Source organism: Macaca thibetana, chromosome 6 (assembly GCF_024542745.1).
Source record: "Macaca thibetana thibetana isolate TM-01 chromosome 6, ASM2454274v1, whole genome shotgun sequence".
Taxonomy (NCBI): Eukaryota; Metazoa; Chordata; class Mammalia; order Primates; family Cercopithecidae; genus Macaca; species Macaca thibetana.
The window spans coordinates 69849820-69863516 of NC_065583.1; the positions used below are offsets into that span (position 1 = coordinate 69849820).

Sequence of the window (13697 nt, forward strand, 5' to 3'; positions counted from 1 at the left end):
GGGTAAGAGGTTCAACTGTGCTGATGACACCTGAAGCACTTTCACTGTGACTTTAGGCCTGGAAACCCTGGGTTTCTGGGCTAAGAACGATGCTTATAACAGACAACACTGTACAGCTCAAGTTTCTCTTTACCCACTCATCACTAAGTGATCACATGCCTTAGTTTATTTGTTTGCAAACAACAGGTCACTGAGCAAACCTTACTGGCTATTTGGCCCAACAGCACAAGCCAGGAGTTCAGAGCCAGGACTGATGGATACCATTGCTGAGTTGCTAGATGGGAGGCAGGGGGCACTGTTGGGTGGATGGTGTTCTTGAGAACATGGATCTTTGCTGAAGACTGAGTGGAAGAAAGCAGAAAGGGAGACCACAGAAAGAGGGGAATACAGCAACTTATGTTTGATCACCTATGCAGAGACACAGTAAATTAAGAAGCAAACAGCTTAAAATAAGCAGCTAAGTTTCTTACAGGTTATAAGAAAAACTGGGCTTCAAAAAATCAGAGTATTCCCCAGAAATTCACATTTATGACAAACATTAATTTCGCGATTTCAAGGAGACTGACCATATGAGTCATCCATTAAGCAAGGATTTCTGAAGCAGCCCTAGGCTAAGGGCTCTTCTAGCTGTGTAAATTGGAAATCAAGATTTCACAGGTAACCCAGGGTCAATGTTGAGAGTTCAGTTTGTGTATTTTGTTGGAAAATACTAGAATACCAGGCTTTCTTCCTGAGACTGGATGTGGGGCAGGGAATTTGGCAAGATATAGAGTTAATTCAAGTTCAGACACTGGCAGGAGAGCAACTTTGACACAGGAAAACCTTTTTGACGGCTAAATATACAGACAACACTGCCTTTCTTCCCTGGAAAACTTTGATGGTTGTGCCTCACTGAAGCCTTCCAGGGAGATTTAAGAGAACAATTTCTTGTGGTTCTGTCTAGCTTTTATGATTTGATGAATTAAATAGGTCTCCCTAGATGTCATTCTCAACCAAGGAGACTAAAGGAGAACCCGGGGTAATGCCAGGTCATGTTACAGTATAAGAATAAAAGCCACGGTAGACAACTCAGTAGAAAAATCATCATGTTTTAAACTTTGTTTTTTGCTGTTTTGATGCAAGAGAATCAGTGAATTAGAGAAATAAGCCTGGGCCAACTAAGCCTATTACTACAGGGCCTTTGGCTATTACTTGCTGACAGATTGCTTCTGACTCAAAAATTCAGAACTTGCTCACCATTAACTGCATACTTGATGCTTATGCCAATAATATTCTTTGTTCCAGAAAGTAAAATTCGGAAAACTCTGAGGGGAATTTGAAGTAAACTGTGAAGCAAGTGGCACATCAACATCCTGGATGCTTTGTGTAATTTTCTCTGTCACCATTAACGAAAAGAATGAAGTACTGGCAACCTGCCAGAGAAATGTTCAACGACGGTTTGAGTGCTTCGCTTTGAGTGCATTTGAATGAAGTATTGGATGCCTCCAGAGGTATTTGGTAAGTCGAGTGTAGGAAGCACAACTTGTTGTCTCATAACCATGCTCCTACATGCTGGGCCTAGAGGCAGGAGCTTCCTTCCTTTCCTGATTTTACCCCTGCAGTCCTTTCCATCCTCCCACTCCTGTGACCTCTATTAAAATCTTCTAGAGAGTTAGCATCTAGAAGACAGCCTAGGGTTTCCAGAAAGGCAGTCAGTTAAAGATGATGCCACACTTTGCAGTGGGTTACGGAGAGTATCAGAGTAAGGAGGAAAGAGGCTGTTACCCTGACGTCGACGTCCATCATGTCATTGTATTTTTCAACACTTCAGGGCTGAAATATGAATGCATTTTAACATCTGTATGAACACCTGTTATGGGCTGAATTGTGCCCTCTACCCTCCCCCAAATTCATATGTTGAAGCCCTAGTCCCCAGTACTGTGGCTGTATCTGAAGATAAGGTTTTTAAAGAGGTGGTTATAACGCCATCAGGAGGGGCCCTAATCTCATATACCTGGAGTTCTTATGAAGACAAAGAGACACCAGACACCAGGGATGCACATGAACAAAGGAAAAGCCCTGTGTGAGGAGACAGTGAGAAGACGGCCCTCTGCAAGCCAAAGGGAGAGGCCTCAGGTCAAGCCTGCCAGCACCTTGATCTTGAACCCCTGGGCCTCCAGAACTGTAAGAAAATAAGTGTCTGTTGTTTAAGCCACCCAGACTGTGATATTTGTTATGGTGGCCCTAGCAAGTTAATTCAACTTTAATGCCGGCAAACTCTCCCACTTTCTGGGTAATTTTTCCTTTTAATTCAAACAATGATGACAACAAACAAACATAATAATAGTCCGATTCTGTGCAATGTGGAGATGTGGTCATATAATATTATTCTCTACCCTCCTTTACCTTACCACCTTTAAGTAAATTTTTGAGAATTCTCTTAGGAATGCTTTTATGTTCCATTAAACTATTCAGTCATCTCTGGAATCCCCAGCCAGCTTTTTTGCTCTGGACTGGGATTTCTTTTCTTCCAGTCATTCATCTTTTACTATCTCATAACTTGCTTCCTCCTTAGGTATGGACATTAGATTCTCTCATATGGGCATTGGTAATTCCTTGAAGTACCAGCTAAGACCATGCAACAATGTTTACCAAAGGATTGTTGTAGTACTGGGCATAAGAGGAGACAATTAAAATGCAAAAAGAGAACATTAAAAACTAGCTTCTAGAGAGGATATCTCCTAGAAGCTCCTCCTAGGGTTTTTCACAGGCTGTCTCATTTCTTAGGCTTCTTGCATTTTGTCACGAAGGGCCCACCTAACCTGTATGCACTGAAGGACTGACCTTGTCTTTTAGCCATTACTGAGGCCTCTAAACTCATCTCAGTCCCAAGAAAAAAGAAATGTTTTCTTTTATAAAGATAGGATCAAGCTGCTATGGCTTATTTTCTGCCCTAGATAGAAAGTTGACAGAGGAGATTTCTCCTCCCTTCAGAAGACATCCTCACATCCACTCACAGCGTGCGTACTTGCCCACAGCAAGGGAATCCCAGGATTCTGTGTTTCATTTTCAAAGTCTTGCCCACAGTTGTGTAACTAATGGAAATAGTAACACATGACAAGTCACTCAAAATAAGCTGTTCTATTACATTGGCTAATTAAAAATTAATTTTAACAAAATTGCAAAATGTCTTTGGCACATGAGAGATGACATTTCTTGACTTAGTAGAGAGCAAAAGAATCATATCTCAGCGTATCGCTTTCCCAAAGATTCTCTTATTGGTGGTTGAAAGTTGTAAACTAATAAGAAAAAACCCCCACGAAAGAAGAACATTTGGGGATAAGAAGACATGTTACTCAAGAGTACATACTTTTCTCACATTCTTTCCAACTTTAATCTTCTAATATCCTCACTGTAGTGATGACAACCACAACATAGATTTTCTGACCTATATTGGTAATAGCACTCTGCTGTAAAAATAACAGCAGCAGCAACAATAACAGTAATAATTTAGATACCATGTATTCGGGTCATCAAATGTGAGAGGCACTATGTTACTGCTTTACAAATGTTATCTTAAGTAATCTTCATCATAACCTACTCTGAAGTAGGTAACATTACTCCTATTTTAGAGATTAATAAATTAGATGTAGAAAAGTGAAGTAATTTGCCCCTTAATCCCACTTCTCAGAAAGTTTTTGTGTTTACCGTTACTCTCTTTTCTTTTCCTAAATTGATTCTAGGGATATTCTTTTGTGTAAGAGAACATGATGCTGACAATATTTTATTTAATTCAGTACTGGCATTCCTCTTAGCCAGAGTAATAATAATGTCAGATCTCCCCTCCCACCCCACCTCCCAGGAAAACCTAATATCCTGAATTGATCTTGGAAACATAAAATGGTCTTAAAGTTAGCTTCTTTCAGATTGGTAATTTAATTCAACTGGGCCAGGATTCAATGAGGGGCTAGAAAGGCCACAATGTATACTATGCTACGAGAATACAAGGTTGAGCAAGAGACTGTCCCTGCTTCACAGAGCTTGCATTAGTATTGTCACCAAAGCCTCCTCTTTAGGGACAGGTTATATGGTACATGCTTTCTGTAAATGCTTCAGGTACAATTCTATGAGGCGCTAAGCTTATCCTTTGCTCTCTGAGAATAGGAATCAAATTCAGCCACAGGATCCATTTGAAACATCGTCTAGAAATAGTAAAGGACCAGTGACTCTTCATAAGTGATAATCCTGGCATTTGGTGGTCAAATGTTTGCAGATAAGAAAAACCTCTTCCTTTCTAATCACAAATGGAAATACAGTAATTGCTAGCTGGATTCCTGCCTAAAGAACCTTTAGGGGAAGGGCTGAGGTGAAAGGCTGCAAACTAGTCAGCTAATGAGAAAGCACAACGCTGGGGCAGTCACTGGTCTGAGTAATACTCAACTTACTGGCAAAACATTGAGTAAAGAAATTAGCAGATTGGGCAATGATAAACCATGGGCAGGCAAAGGTTGTGAAGCTACTAAGATTTCTTGGGTTGGAAAACAATGTCAAGAAATTTAATATTGCAAAATAGCATCTTATTTCAATGGGAAAAAATATTCTGGTACTGCATTCAGAAAAACTAATAAATACTAACGGCTACTTCTAGGGAGTGATAGCCATCCAGTGAGCCCAAGGCTGGGATGTTTTTACTGATCCTAAACCTAAGAGGGGCAGTATTGGTCCTGTTTTTAAGATGAAGAAACAGAGACGATAGAGGTCTAGGGTTGGGTCATTCCAGCTCATGACAACCAATTGTTAAATTTTCAAATTTTCAAGAATTTTTTTTTTCTCTTTTTTTTTTTTTTTGTTTTTGGAGATGGAGTCTTGCTCTGTCCCCCAGGCTGGAGTGCAATGGCGCAATCTCGGCTCACTGCAACCTCTGCCTCCTGGGTCCAAGTGATTCTCCTGCCTCAGCCTCTCGAGTAGCTGAGATTACAGGCAAATTTTCAAGCATTTTGAAAGCTGATTATTAAACTGTTGGTAGTTTGAAATCAACCATGGTTGGAGTCTTTATACTGAGGAAAGAAGCAAACACTACAAATTAAGTCTGTTGTTTTCTTGTGGAGAGCTGGTTTTCCAGCCCACTGCTATTCAGAGAGTTTAGTTATTTGTTCAAAGTCACTCTATTCTATAGTCAATCCAAAACCTGAGTTTTAATTTGCTATGCTATATTGATTTATTCCCACTGTAAGAGGAGAGATATAGCTTAAGCTATCCAAATGCCTGATAATAGAAATTTAAAGCCAATCATTAGGTATCCTTCCATGTACCAGGAATTCGTAACATTTCACATTTTCCAACTTTGCCATAGTTTTCATACTCTTTCTCAATTTCTGTTTTTAAGTCTTCATCCGACTCTTCTGCATGAGCCATGTTCTTAGTGACACATTATAGTAAAGCACTTAAGAATTTCTGCAAATTAACTGGAAACAGATATTTTGGAGGCATCTATGTAGTGTTGCTAACATTGACCTTTCCTCCTGGCTTGCTAGTCTTACCTATGACAACTTGGAACTCCATCCTTGTTCTTGTTTCCCAAGGCTTGGCCCTCTCAAACACCATAGTTCTGTGTGTTTTTATGCATTACCATTTCACCCTTGTCATCAAAGGAGGAGTTTCCAGGCCAGTAGAGATCTTCCCAGTGAGGGAGGAAGGGCAGCTTTAGAAGATCATGAACGAGGTTTGAGTGTTCTTTATATGCAAACTCCTGTGTAACTCTTTTCCTTTCTCTGGGGTAGAGGTCGGTGGGGCAATGGCAGTTCTGACCCTCCTTCTTTCCTCCTTTCTTGCTCATAAATTTTCAACTTCATCAGCACTTGTATCCAGTGATCTTGAAAATCTGTAACTGCCTCTTTCATCTTTCTTCCTTTTTTTTAATGTCTTTCTAGAGCTTGATGTCTTTTTATTTCCTCCCTTTGGCATTTTTCTTCTTTCTCAAAATCATTCACAAAATATGGGATTATAGTCTTAACTAGTGCAATCAAAACTTCTTCTGAAATCTCACCATGTACAGGGTTATCTAGCGTGGGTGCCAGGTGGTGGGTGTAGCTACAAGCACCAGTCATCTGATGAGCTGCTCCCTTTTAGGCTCCTTGGTTACTGGGGTAAAGATTATACTTTGTTTTGTCCTCTGGCTTTTTGCTTAAGTGAGATAACTGCTTTCTTCACATGTTAATAAGAAGTGTAGTCAAATTGGTTGGGCGCGGTGGCTCATAAGTGTAATCTCAGCACTTTGGGAGGCCAAGGCAGGCAGATCACCTGAGGTCAGGAGTTTGAAACCAGCCTAACTGACATGGAGAAGCCCCGTCTCTACTAAAAATACAAAAATTAAGCGGGTGTGGTGGCACACGCCTGTAATCCCAGCTACTCGGGAGGCCAAGGCAGGAGAATCGCTTGAACCCAGCGGGGCGGAGGTTGCGGTGAGCCAAGATCGCGCCATTGTACTTCAGCTTGGGCAACAAGAGCAAAACTCTATCTCAAAAAAAAAAAAGTGTCAAATTTATATAAATGGAAGAAATAGGAATATCACAAAAAAATAGGAATTCTCTAAAAGACAATAAATTCTTATCATGTAAGGTATATTTGGCTTAAAATATTTTAAAGGAAATGGAACCGCAGTTCAGAATGGAAGTCTCCTTCCAATCATTCTTCTTTCCTACCTGTTGGGCCAGAGATGACCCCAGCCAAGTCAGCAGACACTGAGTCAGGAGCTCTCCACCATTCCTGTAGCCAAACCAGCAAGAACCATAGTGGAAACAAAAAGCCAGAAACTGCAAACATTGCAGGATGAGAAAAGGAAATCTCATCTCTGTAGTGAGAAGTAGTATGTTCCTGGGAATGCAAGTGGTGAAGAATAAAGGATGGAGAGGAAGGTAGTAGAGAAAGAAAGTAAAAGTAAACATAAATAAAGAGACCTAGGGAATCAGGAAAACTACAAAGGTCACACCCAAAGGCCTCACAGTGAGAACTCCCTCCCTGACGCTATCAGGTGATGATACCAGATGACATGAGCAGGGGAAACATTCAGGACACAGCCAGTCCCATAGCAACTTCATTACAGACTATGAAGCCACAAGGAACCTAGTGGAGACCTGGAGTCAGTGGCCCAGTCAGAGAGAGACTATGATGTCAGTATCTTGTAATGTACACCAAAGGAGAAAAGAGGCAGGGATCTAATGGGTAATTTTACCCATTAGATGTCACAGATCTAATGGGTAATTTTTATGTAGTGTATACACCTTAGCTCAGCTTCCAAAGAATGCCAGTTACACACCCAGTTTCAGGGTGTTAAAGGCATGTACAAGGCACTAAATAAAGACCATTGAAAACCTGGCTCCTTATATGTACCCAATTTCTGAGTAAGGGCCCCACTGAGTATGATTGTTTTCTATGTGCCGATATCCAAATTACAGGGATGAAATCATATCACACCACTTTGGGTAGAAAATATGAATTGCCAATCCAGTATCTATTACCCCTCCACTTTTTAAAACAGTTTTACTGAAGTATAAACAACATAAAATAAACTGCACATATTTAAAGTATACCATTTGATAAGTTTGGGTATTGAATTATACCCATGAAACCATCACCATAATCAGGAGAGTGAACATATCCATCATTCCCCAATTTATCCCCCTGCCCCTTTGTAATTCCTCCCTCCCACCCAACTCTCTCTGTAGGCAACCACTGACTTACTTTCAGTCATTAAGGATAGGTTTGCATTGTCTAGAGTTTTATATAAATGGGATCACAGGGCATGTAGTTTGAACTCTTTCTCTCAGCATAACTATTTTGAGATTTGTCTAGCTTTCTTATATATCAACGATTCACTCCTTTTCATTACAGAGTAGTATTTCATTGTTAGGATGAACCACATTTATTTATCAGTTCCCCAAAAGATGGACATTTGGGTTGTTTCCAGTTTTGATCTATCACAAATATAGCTATGAAGATTCACTTTATTTTTACCAAAAATAAAGCAAACAATCACATCCCTGACTTTGTTCTAAACATCGACATTACCAGTTGGGGCTGCATGATAACTGCATAGTTCTTAGGTGCTTTTGCCATCATGGGACCCTTCCTCCATTTAAATAATAAAATTAAAATTATATTTTACAACTGCACTGTTAAACACAATCCTGACAATTATTGTATACTCATATTTACCGTATTCACTTTTTCTTCTGATTTTAAAAGAAATTAAATGAAAAACATTTTTGTAAGTCCCTAAAAGTATGGCGAGCTCTAGGTGCCTGCTATGCCTAATGGATAAGTTGACCCTGTGCCCAGCTAAAAGTACTTTTTTTTTTTTGAAACGGAGTCTCACTCTGTTGCCAGGCTGGAGTGCAGTGGCGCGATCTCGGCTCACTGCAACCTCCATCTCCCAGGTTCAAGCGATTCTTCTGCCTCAGCCACCTGAGTAGCTGGGACTACAGGCACGTACCACCACGCCCAGTTAATTTTTGTATTTTTAGTAGAGACAAGGTTTCACAATGTTGGCCACGATGGTCTCGATCTCTTGACCTTGTGATCCACTTGCCTCGGCCTCCCAAAGTGCTGGGATAACAGGCCTGAGCCACCATGCCCGGCCCTAAAAGTGCTCTTTACCAGACTCTCTTGTGCAAAGGGTAGCCTGCAACATCATCTCAGAGTTCCTAAGAATTCTGGAAGGGATGATTCTTCACTCTTCTTTATTCTTTCTGCCTAGATTTAAGGATGTGAAATTCATAGATTCAGCAGCTATCTTGCAACCATGAAGTGACGATGTCTTCTTACTAAGGATGGTAGAGCAGAATAAAGAAAAAGATTTTTCCTAATGGTATTTTGGGCTGCAACATTACACCAGTATCTTGTTAGATGAGAAAAAAAAATCCTACTTGTTTAAGCTAATGGGGGTTTGGTTTTCTGTTATGAGCAAGTAGCTTCTCTCCTAAGTCATTCATCGCTGCAGGACCTCAGCACTGTTTTGTGGGTTAGACACAACGTTAGCACATCATACAAATCAGTCCTAAACATCAGGGAGCAGCCTAAGGACCTGGAAACTTATGTAGTAACCACAGCACAGAGGGTGAGTGTAAGACTTAATAATTCTCCAAGAATAAATGCAATGTGGAACTTCTGCTCAACCTCCCAGGTGTGTCTGTAAAGCAGGAGGACTGGCAGCAGCCACGCTGGCTGTCACAAGGACATGGAAGTGCTCACTCTATAATGAGACAGAACCTTGAGATCCAGGCGTTTGCTGCATACACTTGGCCAATCCTGCACTGTTTACAGCTGCTGGGAAATCCTGAGGGGAAGAGTATAATAAGAAAGAGAATTGACTCAATCTTTTCAGGGATATGTAGCTCCGGGATAGACCCTTCAGAGACGGGGTAACAGGCCACCTTCTATTGCTCCAGGTTCATGCAGGATGAACCTCCTGTGGAAGAGGGCCAGGGCACAAGCTTGAGGTAGTCCCTAATCTTGCTGTACTGGAATTCTAGTGGGTGGCAGGCAGGTGTCCCTGGATCCCTGGGCTGTGCTGAATTCCTTAGTAATCCTAGAGTAGCAAAAGAAAACTCAATCATGCAAAATAAAAACCGAAACAGAAAAGTTTCTTGATGGCACTTGTAGGGCAAAGATGAAAAGGTTGAATGTGTAAAGAACAGCAGTTTCTACAAGTCTAATATGAATAAGTCAGACAAGTTATTTTTGGTAAAAGGCTTTATGAGAGGCCCTACTCTACTGGGACTGATGATGAGGGTAATATCTTTTACATATTCATTTTCATTTTTGTTTATTTTTAATTTTTTACATATTCAGCAAACACCTATTAAGTACTAGGTTTGTAAAACACCATGAGAACGTCAGTGACCTGGCAGCACAAATTAGACAAAACCAAAGACAAAATAGGCCAACAAACTAATAATAGCCATAATGAAAACATAATGAGGCATGGGAGGCACTGTGAGTATTTAGATTCCTAAACTTGTCTGCATATTGAAATCTCCTGAAAATCTTTTAAAAATTCAACCACAATCTCTGGGAGGGGACCAGCAGGTTTTGAAGCTCCCCAGGGGATTTTAGTGTGCAGACAGGTTTAGGAACCACTGATAGAAGAAGGGAGCTCTTGTTTATCCAAGAACAATTCAGGAATATTTTGAGCTGAGCCTTGAAATCATGCTACTCGAAGTGGGGTCCCTGGGAGCTTGTTAGAAAAGTAGAAACTTGGGACCCACCCCTGAGCTACTCATTCAGGCCTGCATTTAAAACAAGATCCCCGGCTGATTGTGGATGCAGTAAAGTTTGAGAAGCACTGCAAAGGAAAACTCAGACAGGCTATGCTAGGAAAGCAGGTATTACCTGAGTATACAGTATATGTAGAGGAGAAGAGGGAGGAAAGATTGGGGAAGTACACCAGGGCCAGGCAGTTGAAGGCCTCGGATCCTCTTCCAAAATATACCTCTAAGATGATATGTATATTCTAGCAACACTGCCAGAGAAGAAATGCTTTAGACCTTTCTCTATATGTTTGACCTCAAAAAAATTAAGAAAATCCAATCCATTGCCCTTTATCAAAATGTTTTGGAACCCTATACGGGTTATTCACATTATCCAACTTAGTCATTCTCTTTATTCTTTGAATATACAACTGTTTTCAGACATTCAATTAACTCCTAAAGAATAAATATTTACTATAACTAGAGATATTCAGAGAAAGGTACTAAGGGCTCTACTGACAATCTGAAAAAAACATTTTCAGCATTAGTGGAGTGTATAGCTTTGCTAGGTAACTACTGTAAAGAACACAACTATTGTAAAAAACACGGCCAGGCGCCGTGGCTCAAGTCTGTAATCCCAGCACTTTGGGAGGCTGAGGCGGGCGGATCACGAGTTCAGGAGATCAAGACCATCCTGGCTGACATGGTGAAACCCCGTCTCTACTAAAAATACAAAAAAATTAGCCGGGTGTGGTGGCGGGCGCCTGTAGTCCCAGCTACTAGGGAGGCTGAGGCAGGAGAATGGCGTGAACCCGGGAGGCGGAGCTTGCAGTAAGCAGAGATCTCGCCACTGCACTCCAGCCTGGGCGACAGAGCAAGACTCCGTCTCAAAAAAAGTAATTAAAAAAAAAAAAAAAAAAAGATAGACCGGAAGCCGAGACCTTAGTTCTCTTTCCCATCTTGCAAGATGGCGGGTGAAAAAGTCGAGAAGCCAGATACTAAAGAGAAGAAACCCAAAGCCGAGAAGGCTGATGCTGGTGGCAAGGTGAAAAAGGGTAACATCAAGGCTAAGAAGCCCAAGAAGGGGAAGCCCCATTGCAGCTGCAACCCTGTCCTTGTCAGAGGAATTGGCAGGTATTCCCGATCTGCCATGTATTCCAGAAAGGCCATGTACAAGAGGAAGCACTCAGCCACTAAATCCAAGGTTGAAAAGAAAAAGGAGAAAGTTCTTGCAACTCTTACAAAACCAGTTGGTGGTGACAGGAACGGCGGTACCCGGGTGGTTAAACTTCGCAAAATGCCTAGATATTATCCTACTGAAGATGTGCCTCGAAGCTGTTGAGCCACGGCAAAAAACCCTTCAGTCCGCATGTGAGAAAACTGCGAGCCAGCATTCCCCCCGGGGACCATTCTGATCGTCCTCACTGGACGCCACAGGGGCAAGAGGGTGGTTTTCCTGAAGCAGCTGGCTAGTGGCTTGTTACTTGTGACTGGACTTCTGGTCCTCAATCGAGTTCCTCTACGAAGAACACACCAGAAATTTGTCATTGCCACCTCAACCAAAATCGATATCAGCAATGTCAAAATCCCAAAACATCTTACTGATGCTTACTTCAAGAAGCAGCAGCTGCGGAAGCCCAGACACCAGGAAGGTGAGATCTTCGACACAGAAACAGAAATATGAGATTACAGAGCAGCGCAAGATTGATCAGAAAGCTGTGGACTGACAAATTCTACCAAAAATCAAAGCTGTTCCTCAGCTCCAGGGCTACCTGCAATCTGTGTTTGCCATGACAAATGGAATTTATCCTCACAAATTGGTGTTCTAAATGTCTTAAGAACCTCATTAAATAGCTAACTACAAAAATAAAAAATAAAAAAATATTTAAAAAACCACAACATTTATCTGTATGTCAAGGCTCGGGTGTGTATACAGTCATGCCCCCATATCCATGAGGAATTTCTTGCAGGACCCCTGTGAATACCAAATCTGAAGATGCTCAAGTCCTTGATATAAAATGGATTAATATTTGCATATAACATATGCACATCCTCCCATATACTTTAAATCATCTCTAGACTATTTATAATACACAATACAATGTAAATGCTAGGTATATAGTTGTTATATCATTTTTTATTCATATCATTTTTATTGTAGTTTTTTTTTTTTTTTCCAAATATTTCTAATTTGCACTTGCTTGAATCCACAGATATGGAACTCATGGATATGGAGGGTTTATTGTACACAAAAGTCGGGTTCCTTAGTTAAGATAAATTTACTCTAGTACTTCCTGATTAAAGGATGTAATCCAATTCTATATGGTTAATTGTTCTGAAAGGCATTATTTTTAGAAGGGCTTTGGTCTATGTATAGTATGAAAATACATATGCAAACATAAATGTGTTTATGTGTGTGTTTCAGTAATATGAAAATGTTAGTAGTTTTCTCTGGTACAAGATTAGATTATGGGTAATTTTTTACTAGAGCACATCTATGTTTTCTATAGTAGGCATGTGTAACTTGTATAATAAAATGTTATTTTCTTTCAAGAAGAAAATGGTGTTAAAAGCGAATACAATAAACTTCCATTTTACATAAGAAAACAAAACCAACAGAGGTTCTGAGCAAGGAGCTCCCAGCACTGAAGAGGGCCTCCATGTCATCCCACCCTGCCCCAGGGCTTCCTTGTGCTCCAAGTCTATGACTGGCCTGTTGCTCTGAGATGCTTTAAGGCACTGCAGAGCATAGAGAAAAGATAAGCGAGTCTGGAATCAAGTGGCATACACCCCTGTTCTCCCCCTTCCTAGCTTTGTTTCCTTAGACAAGAAACTATTTTGCCTCTTTGCCTTCACCTGTAAAATGGTAATACCTACAGCTCTCATAAGATTTTGTGAATCTTAAACCAGTGCCAGTCATCAAACATTATTCAAATGGGAATTCCTATCATTAATTTTTAGGAGCAAAAACTAGAAGCAATAAATTATCAACTCATCACTATTTTTACATTCAAATGATTGAGACTGTAAGCTCCTGGAAGGCAGAGACCACACATTTATATAGCAGCTAGACAGACATCATATGCAGATATGTGCTTAATTCAAGTTTAGATGATGATAAAGGAATAGTATTCTAATTTTTAAAAATTAGCTCAGGGCTGGGCACTGTGGCTCATGCCTGTAATCCCATCACTTTGGGAGGCCAAAGTGGCAGGATCACCAGAAGCCAGGAGTTCAAGACCAGCCTGGGCAACATAGGGAGATCCCATCTCTAAGAAAAAATTTAAAAAGTAGCTGGGCATGGTGGTGCATGCCTGTAGTTCCAGCTACTCAGGAGACTGAGCTAGGAGGACTGCCTGAGCCTGGGAGGTCGAAGCTGCAGTGGACTATGACAGTGCCACTGCACTCCAACCCAGGCAACAGAGTGAGACCATGCCTCAAAACAACAACAACAACAACAACAAATAGCTT

The 13697-nt window shown here is 40.9% G+C and overlaps 1 pseudogene across 1 annotated transcript; it reads left to right on the forward strand.

Moving 5' to 3' along the window:
• The first annotated feature begins 11154 nt into the window (after positions 1-11154).
• LOC126956243 (60S ribosomal protein L6-like) lies at positions 11155-12156 on the forward strand (annotated as a pseudogene). Its single transcript, XR_007726257.1, has one exon. The product of XR_007726257.1 is annotated as a 60S ribosomal protein L6-like (transcript).
• The last annotated feature ends 1541 nt before the right edge of the window (positions 12157-13697 follow it).